Below are 12190 nucleotides of genomic sequence, written 5' to 3'. Positions count from 1 at the left end.
TCCCTCCCTCCCCCACCTCCCACGCCCCCTCTCTCTTCCCCCTCACTCATCCCTCCCCCTCTCTTTCTTTCCAACAACACACCCTCCCTTCCCCGACCGAACCAACTTCCCCGTTCCGTAGAAGAAGGGAGAAAAAAATGTGGAGATATATAAAAAAAAATTTGAAGTAGAGCCGGCCTCCCGACTTGGGAGATTGTGTCGGCTGGATAGGGCAGGCCCGGCCGCAAGGCCATTTCGTCGACCGACCGCCGAGGAGGGAGACACTGGGAGATGATGGTTTCGGAGTGGGGTTGCGAAGCAATTTTCCGAGCCCTTCTTAAAGCGAGCCGACGGTTGAAAACACCTCAAAAATTATTTGATTCGGGAATTACGAACGGAGTAGTCGGTAATTCCAAACACTCTCCCTCCCCCCCCCACCTTCCCTCCACCACCACCATTCCCGCGACGGAAAAAAATACACTCGGTAGGCAAAAAAAAGATTCCCTCCCTCATCTGTCCCTTCGATGCCTCGAGGCGTCGCCGCGTTCCCCGGACAACCGAAGCACACGCACATTCCGCACGCCCACGCGCGCACGCACCCACGCACACGGGTACGACGTGGTTTTCTTAGCGACGGGCACGCGCCGCTACCCGGCCATCCGGAGTAATGGGTGCAATTTCTTTTAAAAAAAGGTAATTTTGTTTGAGCGAGGGAAGGAGGAGGAGGATGTGGAAGACAAGAGAAGAAGACGTTTTCGCGAAAAATGTTGTTTTATCAAAATTTTCATCTTGATTCATGTCCTGTTGCTGGGAGATCCAAGTGTTGATTTTGCTGACTCAGTGGGTAAACCCTCGACAGTGAAACGAGGAGGATGATGAGGTAAACTCGCCACGATTCCACGGTTTTTTGCTCTTTCAACTTTGTCGTCGCGGGGTAAGGAGACAGAATGTAATTGGATCATTTGCGAAGAGAGTGGCGTCGAATGCTTTAAAGAGTCATTATGTACGAATATTTCAGCATAGTAACTTTATAAGCTACACTTGAGTCAGGAACATACAGATATAAAAGAAAATTCATACTCTGGGGGAATCAATTACGCCAAAACAGAGGCGCTAAACGTTTGTTGGGTTAGTCGACTATGAAAATGAAACCAAGGTATAGATATAACTGAAACTTTAACAGCAAATTAGGATTACTTAAAGCAAATCTTTTCCGACCATGCAATGTCTTAGATTTTCTAAGGAGTTAATTGAAAGATCCACGATTGATTTCCGATTCTAATAACTTAAATATATGAGTTGGTATTTGATCAGGTCTGGATTTTTTTTCAGGATTAATGCTTTTCATCAAATGTTCTAAATAAACGTAAAACTTTGAAAGGAGGAATTTTTTACGTTGGCCTTTTCCAAATTGCTGGATACTGAATATCTTTTTTGAGAGAATTAACTGTAGACTTAACTGGTGACCTTAACACCCCCCGCCATACATCCTTGCGGTGGTTTGCCAGTTATTCAGTAGATGTAGATATACTGAAGGGACGTGTATTAAGTTCCTGACACCGTTTCTCAGTGTCAAAAATCAACTAACAAGTATTCGTAAACTGCACATAACTCTGATGATGGAAATTCATGATGATGTAGGACATGCTTATTATCCTAAATTACACTGTGTGCAAATTTGAAATTGATATTACAAATGATACTGTATTCAGAGGACTTGTACAATGATTTTAGCTTCGACAGACATGAACCTAGAGAGCAATCGTTAGACTACGTTATGCTAGCTTTGGGAATGAAATTTATGTTCCCGTACTGCAACCGCTGAGTTAATCCTTCGAAATTTTCTCTTTGTGTCTCCTTTAACGCAATTAAAAAAAATTTTATTACAGTGTTCTTTCAGGCTTCACTGCGGCATAGATCTTAATTTCCGATTGGAAACAGCAAGAACTTCAATCCTTGTCTCATTCAGCAAAAATTACACGTTTCTTAGGAGGAGGATTTCTGTCAGAGGAATGCGACAACTTCAAAGTTTAATTAAGTTTAACGTTCACGCTCGTGGTTTACGCCAACGCATGCACTCTACGTCGTGTCTCGATCATTGTACAAGTGGCCGTATGGCCGAACATCCACGAAGGCTAGCGAAGATTGCCGACCAACTTTACAGGAGACGAATCAATCGTAAATCATATTCAAAGAATGTTATCCAGAATCTCACGACCTTTGTTATAAAAGTTAACGACAAAGTTCCAAACACAAATATAGGGCGAGGTGACAGGACTACGACAGGTGAAATCTCCGAAGAAGGAATGAGAAGTGGGTTGAGGGGTAAATAATGAGAGGTGTTGATAGGGTCGTAGGAAATAGACGGGAGAATGTTGGGCAACCGGTGTGTAGGGAGTAAGGCTTTTTAGACGGCGTGAAGGCAGGCAGAACTGAGGAAGGAAATGATATAAGGAAAAGAAGTGAATGAATGCCAATAGAAACTAAAAATGTTAGGGATTGTCCAAAATAAACATTTAGCATGGAAATCTCAACAGATTGGTGTATTTACACATATTTTTATACAATTTGAACAATGCTGTGGCATTATCGAGTTCTTGAGGACCTGGCTAAATTAAAGAGGCGTCGAAATTGTTCCTGCAGTATACATTTATCATTATGAACGTGAACGATTTCCATAATGACAGTTGATACCATTCCTTACATTGTGTCTAAGTCAGATTATCAAAGGTGATGATATTTTCAGATCATGTCACCTGCCTCCCCTGCAATTGTCCTTGTGACGTTCGCAGCTGTCAATTGGGCGGTCTACACACCTGTGTCAGGCCGGCGATTTGGACGACTGTTCGAACGAAAGCCCAGGGAGCGTAGTGGGAAGAGCGCTGAAAGTGTCACCTCATCGTGAAGTAGGCCTAATCATGAATCAAATCCAGATTAACAACTCCGTTGATAATTATGGATAAACCCACGGTATATTTCCAGCAGAGTGACCACAGTTCCCTTCTCAAAGTGATAATTTGTTTGCAGATTTTATTTCATATATATATATTTTTTTACCATAAACAGAGTAATTAACCCGAAGGTCAGTTTGGTTGGTGATGGTAGAGTTAACCCAGTACTAAGCCCTATACGGCGTGTGAAATTCAAACATCAGGGTAGGGGGGGCAGTTCCTATCCCTGTGCCGGTTATGGCTTCCCAGGAAGATCTGGTACCCGAAAACTCGCATAACTTGGGTGGAGCTGCAGGTGCCCAGAGAGGCTTCCCCGGGAATCGAACCCAGGTCTTCCGGTCAGTAGTCCAACACTCTCCCCCTGGACAACCATGACCCACATTGGAAATAGAACGCTCTTCGGCGACGCACAAATATATAAAAACACTGATATAGGCTTTAAAAACATTGCAGCACAAGGAAAGGACACTCACATAAGTAGTTTTGACATTTCAACGGCACGGCCGTCATCATCAGATTCTGATCCTCCATGAGCGATTCCCAATCTAGATTCTCTAATACTATTTATACGCTACTCAGTTTATCATAAAAATGTTTTAAAAATCTAGCTCCTCTACGCTTCACGCGATTCAATTCGGTAATCAAACCAACTTCATGAGGATCTCATGTACTATCAGTCTATTCGAAATTAAGTTTAACGAGCAAAAGATAACATTTTTCTTTAACCTTTTCATCGCAATTCTCCGACACTCTTCTAATAAAACATAATTTTGCGATAGCTTGTCCACATACTCCCCGTATGTTAATTCACCCAGGAGAGGTCGTGAGTGAGGGTAACGCGTGACTTTTTAATCGAGTTTAACTTTCTATTTCGGTGTTTATGATGCAGTAAGGCGTTTGGGAGGGAACTGCTCTTTAAAAAAAAATTCATCCCTACGCAATTTTTTTAAGTTTTAATCTAAGTGCCATGTATCTCACCAACGTTGCAAAGCATTGAGGTCATCTAAATAAAGGTATTCTATCCACGGGAATACGGAAATCTCTGTAAACCACTGCGTCGGTAAAAAGACGTATCTGTTTACCACGGAGTTAATTATGTCCAAGCGATTTCAGATGGCTTATTAATTTTTATTTTTCTAAAATATTATTTAATACGGGTGAAAAGACTTTTTTGTGAATTCTGACTCATTTTCTTCAAATATAAACAAATGCTGCCTTATGTCAACACTTGCTGTGTACGTTAACAACAATGACTACGTAGTCACTAGTAAGATACGTTTATTTGCTGACGATGCAGTGGTTTACCGTGATCCTGATGACATAGGCAGCTTTGTCAGATGACTGTAATGCTATAAAACGCTGGTGTGACATTTGGCAATTTGAATTAAACTAAAAAAATTACATAATCATACACTTTTGGAAAAAGAGATATTCTCACCCGAGCGCCTATTGCATAGGGAACACCAAAATGGTATGCGTAGACTCGATTAAATACCTAGGCGTCACCCTCACTCACAATATCTCCTGGGTGAAACAAATACGGGGAATGTGAGTACAAGCTAACAAAAAGTTAGGATTTATGAGAAGAATACTATATACATGTGAGGAAAAGGTCAAAGAGAAATGTTATACGTCGTTGGCCAGACCACATTTATAATATGCTGCAAAGTATATGGGATCCTCACGAAGTTGGGTTGATTGCCGAATTGGATCGCATGCAGCGTGGAGGAGCCAGATTTGTAAAACGTTGTTATCATAAACTTAGTAGCCTATCCAAAATATTAGAGTAGCTAGACTGGAATAACTCACGGGGGGAAGTTTGAATTACACAATGAAGCCCTTGCATAAATTGGAAAGACATCTCTTTAGCAGTGCTATTTAAAATGTATTATTGCCCCCATCGCACAACGGTAAGTGAGAGCATGTCAATGAAATTAGAGAGATTAAGTGTAGAACAGATTTAAGAAGCCCTGTTTTCCACAAGCCATAGGGGATCATAATAACATTGTCCGACCGCGGTATGGTCATGTTCAGGTGTAATTATTCTGTTGCGTATTCACCCCCTGCCATACGCCCTGGCGGTGGCTTGCAGGGTATATATGAAATAAATAAATAAATAAAATATATAGTGAAAATAAACTATTCTACAAGACAAAATTTATTTCCACCGTTGAATTAAAATAACTTCCTCTTTGATGAGCAATCTCTAAGTCAGATGGAATTTTGTGCATCCTTGATGTGGCATCATTCCATGCCACACACCCTTGACGTGTCTTGCAGGATATTACTATGCAGATAAACTCAACCGAAATACCACGGTGAACGGAGGATTGACATGAGGGAGCGTATGTAATACCTATCAAGTTCTAGGAAACTCATGCAAGCGAGGCGGTGTCCTCACCCTCCTTCCTCAATCGCTACCCCTACTCCGCTTTCTCCCCAGGCTCTCGCTCGTTCCCGATACGTAAGGGCTCGCTCGCGGTTAATTACCTGCGAATGTCGTAGTTACCTTACCGCTACTCGAACTGTGAAATTATTCTCTTTATTTGATGCACCTTAAGATGGCATACAAAGCTCTGTGGAATCATTCCCGAGTATAAACGTATCGCCCAAACTATGATGCATTGACAAGGAAAGGACAAAGTGATCGCCCAGGGAATTGGAAATTGACCACAAACAAACTTTACCCATTGCCTAGGGACATGAAATGAGTTTCTTCGATTCAACCCCTATAAAATGTTACAACGAATTCAACTGAATAATTTACGAGATCGAAATATGGATAAAATATTATGAAACTGTTAGCATTATATATCAATGGTCATCTTGGAAAATAACTACACATCAAAGTGCAGCCATATAATCGTTATCCTCCCTCACAAGTAGATAAAAGAAGTACTGCCAGGAAGTATCCGCACTGACCAACGCTTCAAAACATTTTCAACAACATGCTTCAATATAATCCACCATTCATTGAACACATTCATGAATTACCTCATATTTACTTTATCGTTAAAAATAGTAAAAAAAAGATATTACTAGACTGGCCAAAAAAGTTATAAATAATAAGTAAATGAGGTGACCTTCCTTTCAGCCTTCGGCCAAAAAGAATCGATTCCTCACAAAACTCCAATAGTACTGCGTCGTGGTAATTGCATTTGCCGCAACAGTAAAAACACTTGTACAATAATCTACCTCTAATATTAAATACCAAAATACCGTGCTAAAATTGTCGAAACCAAAAGTAAAAATTGAATTGGTAGTTTACATTACCATTATGATTTGTCCCGCGCTAGACACCAGGTCGTCTTCAAATGTCCGTTTCATTTGTCTCTGCTAGGAGCTGATTATTTTCCGTTGCCATGGTGAACACGAGTGAAACAAATTATGATTAGTAATTGAAAATTTATCTTTCAATAATATTTCTCTTTGGCCTTTTCATCACATTTACCTTGTACTCTTCGAATAAATCCAAAACTCTTGTTAGCTTGTCCACATATTCCTCGTCTGTGTTTCATCCAGGAGTGATTGTGAGTGAGGGTAACGCCTCGATGCTTTTTTGTTTAGCATCATGACGTCGTCAAGAAAATTTACCTGTGGAGCCATCTGTGCCAACAAACGTTAATCTTCATCCCAATTTTTTTCAACCGTTTTTTTTGTTGGACCAAGGAGGAATGTGATACTCAACCTGATGATAGCAGTAGCAGACGGATATGGTTACAGGTTCAACTGCCATCGAGATAAAGCTCCGGAAAGTTGGTGTAAATTATATAGGGGAAAATAATACCTGTGATCCACGGGTAGGATTGACGCAGTTCAGAATATGTTATACATTCTCAAATCTAAAAAGTACCATTTTCCCCGTAAAGTATTAGAGAAAATAAAATATTTTAAAAATACATATTCTCATCATGTACATTCAGACACTTATTCCATCTCTTTACAAGTCCTTGATATCTGGCAGCATTGAAGACATTTGCTTGCAGTAGCAGCCAACGAGTAACCATTTGAACTACGGCATCATCATTTTTAAAAAGTTGGACACTAAAATAATTTTATAGAGGATCGAGCAGATGAACATCACTGGTAACTAAGTCGGGACTGTAACCCATGGTTCAATAAGCTCCGGGCATCGTTCAATAGGTCCCGGGACTAACTAAGACAACATTTATTTCGCAAAATTCATTTTTATTCATCAACATAATCACCTTCAAGAGCTATACAATCATTCCAACGCTTCTCTAACTTTTCGATACTATGCTTGTAAAACGAATTGTCCTTGTTCTCTCGAAATAAGCTGCAGTTGCAGCGATGATTTCCTCATTCGAGCCAAGTGTTTTCCCTTAGAGCATATTTTTGAGATCAGCAAACATCCAGTAGTCGCTGGAAGCTAGATACAGGGTTCGTCCGGAAAATAAGTGTACTGAGCTCAGGAAAAAAAAATTATTACACCTTTACATATCTTAAGCTAATATTCATCAAAATAGGACCCTTGTGAGTCGATACACTTGTTCCAGCGGCGTTCCCATTCCTGGAACGCTCCCGCGAAGGCATCATCGGGAACCTCTCCAAGACACGTCGTCACGGCCTCTTAGACGGCGTCCAAAGTCCCGTATCGCGTTCCTTTCAAACTCCTCTTTATCTTCGGGAACAGAAAGAAGTCCGGTGGTGCCAAGTCCGGGCTGTAGGGCGGGTGCGGCAGCGTTGCCACGCCGTGCTTGGCCAAGAAGTCCGACACGACAAGCGCGGTGTGAGACGGCGCATTGTCGTGATGCAGCCGCCAGATGTTTTTGATCGCTGGCCGGACGCGGGCGACTCGTTTTCGAAGCCTGTCGAGCACTTGGACGTAAAATGCAGCATTTAAAGTTTGTCGTTCAGGTACAAATTCGTAGTGGACGACTCCCCTTTTGTCAAAAAAGACAATGAGCATCGCCTTGATCCGAGATATACTCATGCGAGCTTTCTTTTGACGGGGTGATGATGGGGTGTGCCACTCCGCACTTTGTCTCTTCGACTCCGGGTCGTACTCAAAGATCCACGTCTCGTCACCCGAAACAACGTTCTCTAAAAAATGTGGATCATTTTTGCAGTGATCCGCAAGTTGTGTCGCGATTTCCAAACGATTGAGTCTTTGATCATCACTGAGCACTTTCGGCACCAACTTTGCACAAATTTTTCGCATTTGTAATTGCTCCCTAATAATCTCGTGCACTATTGTTTTTGGCACATTACACTGCTCTGCTATCATCCGAACACTAAGACGACGATCAGAGTTCCGTACATCGCGAACTTTTCGCACATTTTCGTCGGTGAGTGTCGTTGATGGGCGTCCAGGCCGTGGTTCGTCGTCGACCTCTTCTCTGCCCTCCACGAACATCTTGTGCCACCGAAAGATCATGTTTCTGGACATGGCTGACTCCCCGTAAGCCTGGTTAATCATACCGACAGTTTCGGTAGACGATTTCCCAAGCTTTACCGCAAATTTGATGGAATAACGCTGCTCCAAAAACTTCGGCATCGCGTTCCGTGACGTGGGTCGAGCGTGGAGGTTCGCGTTAACAGAGCTCCTCACTACACCACAGCTCATAGCCGACTGCCTTTTTCAGCGTCGCTTGCCAACATACCCCCCTCCAATCGCAGCCCGTCAGAGCGGTGCTGGGTGTGCCTGGAGCGGCGGGAAAAAATCAGTACACTTATTTTCCGGACGAACCCTGTATGGATATTATGGTGGTTGGAGAAGCAGATAGAAGTCCAACTTGTTCTATTCGGCCATTGTTTTCATTGACTTTTGGCACGTTGCACTGTCTTAATGAAAGATCCTTCTTTATATGCGGTCGTTTTTTTGCGATTTTGTCCTTCAAAAGCACAAATAACACAATGTAATATTCGCTATGGATAGAATATCTCTTGTCAAGGTATTTGATGTAAGTTATACAGGGAGCATCCCAAAATAATATTTCGTTCCATAAGTCCCGGGACTTATTAAATGTAGAGTTATGGTGGGTGTTCCAAGCGTTCTCAATACAATGTTCGTGACAGCTCCTGGATTTCTCTTGTTGGCGTTTGTGACTTATTTATTGAATTAACCTCCTATATGTAATATCTATATAATTCATCTTTATATTTAACGCCAACTAACCACCGCATAGTTTGCCGCCGTGAGTTGGTTGTTCTTTTTCGTTCACGATATCACATGCAGAAGATTAAAATCTCGCTTGACATGAAACCTTTGCACATTAACTTCTGAATGATCCCGGGAACCTCTCAAATATGAAGCATCCAAGAAATCTTACCTTGTAATAATGAGTCTTAACTTTAACCTTCATGCACATCCAGTCTAAGACTACTATTTTTTTTTCAGAGAAAAGTTTTTCCTTGGCTCAGTCGAAGGAGATAGAAACTTTATTAAGGCCTGCCATCTACAAATTAGCTTCAGCCAATGAAGGTTGGAAAAAAAATTACATTAGGAAACTTTAAAATTAGTGACAACTTAATTTAGAACTAGCTTCATTCAATTTCTCCCAGCCAACTTTCTCTCGAATTCGCTAATATACTTATCGGATCACTTTTACTTTGGGAACGGCGCCAATGAGCTCACCCTCACTTGCTTTTTTTAATTCAAGGAACTTTTTAAAATGTATTATGGAAGATAAAGTTAATAAGTATTCTGCCGAGAAAATTCATCGACCTGAGTTGGTTTTTGATGCATATTTAAGTGAAAAATACGAGATGGTATCATCGTGAAAAAAATAGCCACCCTTATCAATGATTGCAGGTCCTAAAATAAGTACAATAAATAAATAAATCCAAAAGCTATACTTTGATGGAATGGATCTTTTGGCTGAAAACTTCAGGAATGGGATACAAAAATATCTATATTAATAGGTGAACGAACTTCAATTGTTAAATTAAATAAGACAACTTTTTAATTAGGCCGAGGTGTCATTTAACCTAACATCCTGATTGAAGTAAGAATAGGGAGAACTGCATTGCGCCCATGATAAACAGCACGACCTCATGTCCAGCCAGTATCAGCAGGCGACTACAATTTATATTGGCGATTTAATAATTTGTTCAATATTTTTTCCATAGTGAGACGGCAAGAATTTTAATACGTCATCCAACAACTCCAGAAAACATGGTCGAAAGTCATAGTTTTTTAGAGAATATAAACAATCCTTGTAGATGGGAATTAGAGCAAGAGGTCAAAGTAATAGGGATATAAAACGAAGAATTGTGATGGGTGTGTAAGCTTTCACAAGGAGGAGAGAATTGATGACGGGGACGTTGAATAAGGGTGTTAAGAAATGGCTCGTCAAAACTATGATATGAAACATTGTTTTTTACGGCGCGGAAACTTGGTCAGTGAGGCAAGATGATAAGTGTAGATGGGGAGTGTGAAGGAAGATTTAAAATGTGAAATGAACAGAAAGAAAAACTTGCGAGGAGGAGAGGGGAATGTTGGGAGAAATTCAAAAGGAGGAGGTTAAGATGGATTCAGAGGATATTAACTGGCAATGGGATTTTGAAGACTGTAATAGAGGGGAGAATGTTGGACATGTGAGGATAGGATAGAAATAGGATAGAAACGTTGGACGGAATGACGGGCGGAAAGAATTATGCGAATTCAAAAAAGTTGTTGACTGTGCGTAGTGTCGGATATCATGTGTTTTTTTTCAAAGAGGCAAGTTAATACTGTATATCCTTGTACAGTTGTATACAATAGGCTGTGTCCATTCAAACCCTATCCTAACCGGTATAATATCAAAAATAATAATAAACAATCCTAAGCAACCAGCCTTTGAGGCTAAATTATATGATAAAAACAAATTGACAATAGATAATTTTGAGTGGAAAACTTAATGACATCGTTAAAAATGAGAGGAATCCGTAGCTCCAAGAATTTCGTCTCTAACCTTCAAGCCACCACGGGGGCGTGTGGCAGTGGGTGCTGCATTCAAATCTCCTGTCTTCTTTTGATTTCTCCATTAACACTACTATCCTCCGCAATGTATTCATTAATTCTTCTTTTTTTACCCTATCTAATGATTTGAATCTACTTAGAAATAGGTTTAAAAAAAGAACCAATTATATATTTTTAGGTTTTGATGCCATTATGCCGTAGAAATCAAGTTTTTAAAGTGGTAATTTGTAATTTTCCATGGTGGTAACAGGTAATTAATTGCGATCAAATTCCTTCTAGTCATACCAAAATATTACAATTTATGAATTATAAGTTTTGAAATGTTTTGGATGATTGATTCCGTACTTAAATCCCCTTTGTGATTGAAACCTATGAATTCGAACTGACGACTTGGGAATTGCAGTCGCTCGGAAGTCTAAAAAGGTACATCTGTGGGAGTACTTATTATCCCCTGAGTAAAGGCGTCTTCCCCTGTTTGCAAGGTCAGTCAAGACGGTAGCTTCGATGAAGCACGTGGATGAATTCTCACTGCTAATCCTGGTAAGACTTGTTATGGGTTTAAGGTCACTGTAGTATAAATGGGGACCCAGCTCTGAGGAGAATGGTGTAAGGAGAAGACGCATACTATATGTATTAGGAGAGGCTTCTTACCGTTGCATTAGGCCCTTCCATAAAAGTCCTCGGTTTCCACGATATAGAATACCAAATTCCTTTTTTCCAAATTGAAAACTACAGATCTTGGATATCGGAAAACTAAAGTTCAACTTTATATGACCACTAAATTGTTCCATGCTGTCAATTCGTTACCGATTCGCATTGCATCGTTCTTTTGTTATTAACAATAATGCCTTCACTCCAAACGCGTCTATAATGAGTAAACAACAGGATTAAGATAAGAAGAAAAGGAATTCCTAACCTATCTCCCGTTTGATTTCTCACACGATGTAAATAAAATTCAACAGTTCATTTATTCTTCGGTGTGAGCTTGCACGTAAACATGGCGTGTTGCGACATGGCCTTCGAGCATTCAACAATGGATCGAAAATAATGGACGCTCCTCTTCGAAATGCGCAACGGTTACTCTTCCACGCGATGACGATGTTTTTTTTCCCATTCGTTCATTCATTCAGGTCCTCCTCGCCATCCCCCCCCTCTCCGCCCCGATTTCGCCCACCCCCTCCCCGCCCCACCCACCACCCTCCTCTCCCAAGACACTCCCACCCTTCCTCCTTCAAAACGTCACCCCACATCATCGCCAATCACGCGACGCGCTCGATCTTCCTCTCGCCAAATGTCTCTCGATTACACGGTATTAATTGTATTACGTACATGTCTA

This window comes from Hetaerina americana, unplaced genomic scaffold, assembly GCF_022747635.1.
Source record: "Hetaerina americana unplaced genomic scaffold, ioHetAmer1.1.p SCAF_5, whole genome shotgun sequence".
NCBI classification, from domain to species: Eukaryota; Metazoa; Arthropoda; class Insecta; order Odonata; family Calopterygidae; genus Hetaerina; species Hetaerina americana.
Note: the sequence above shows the minus strand (reverse complement) of the source record.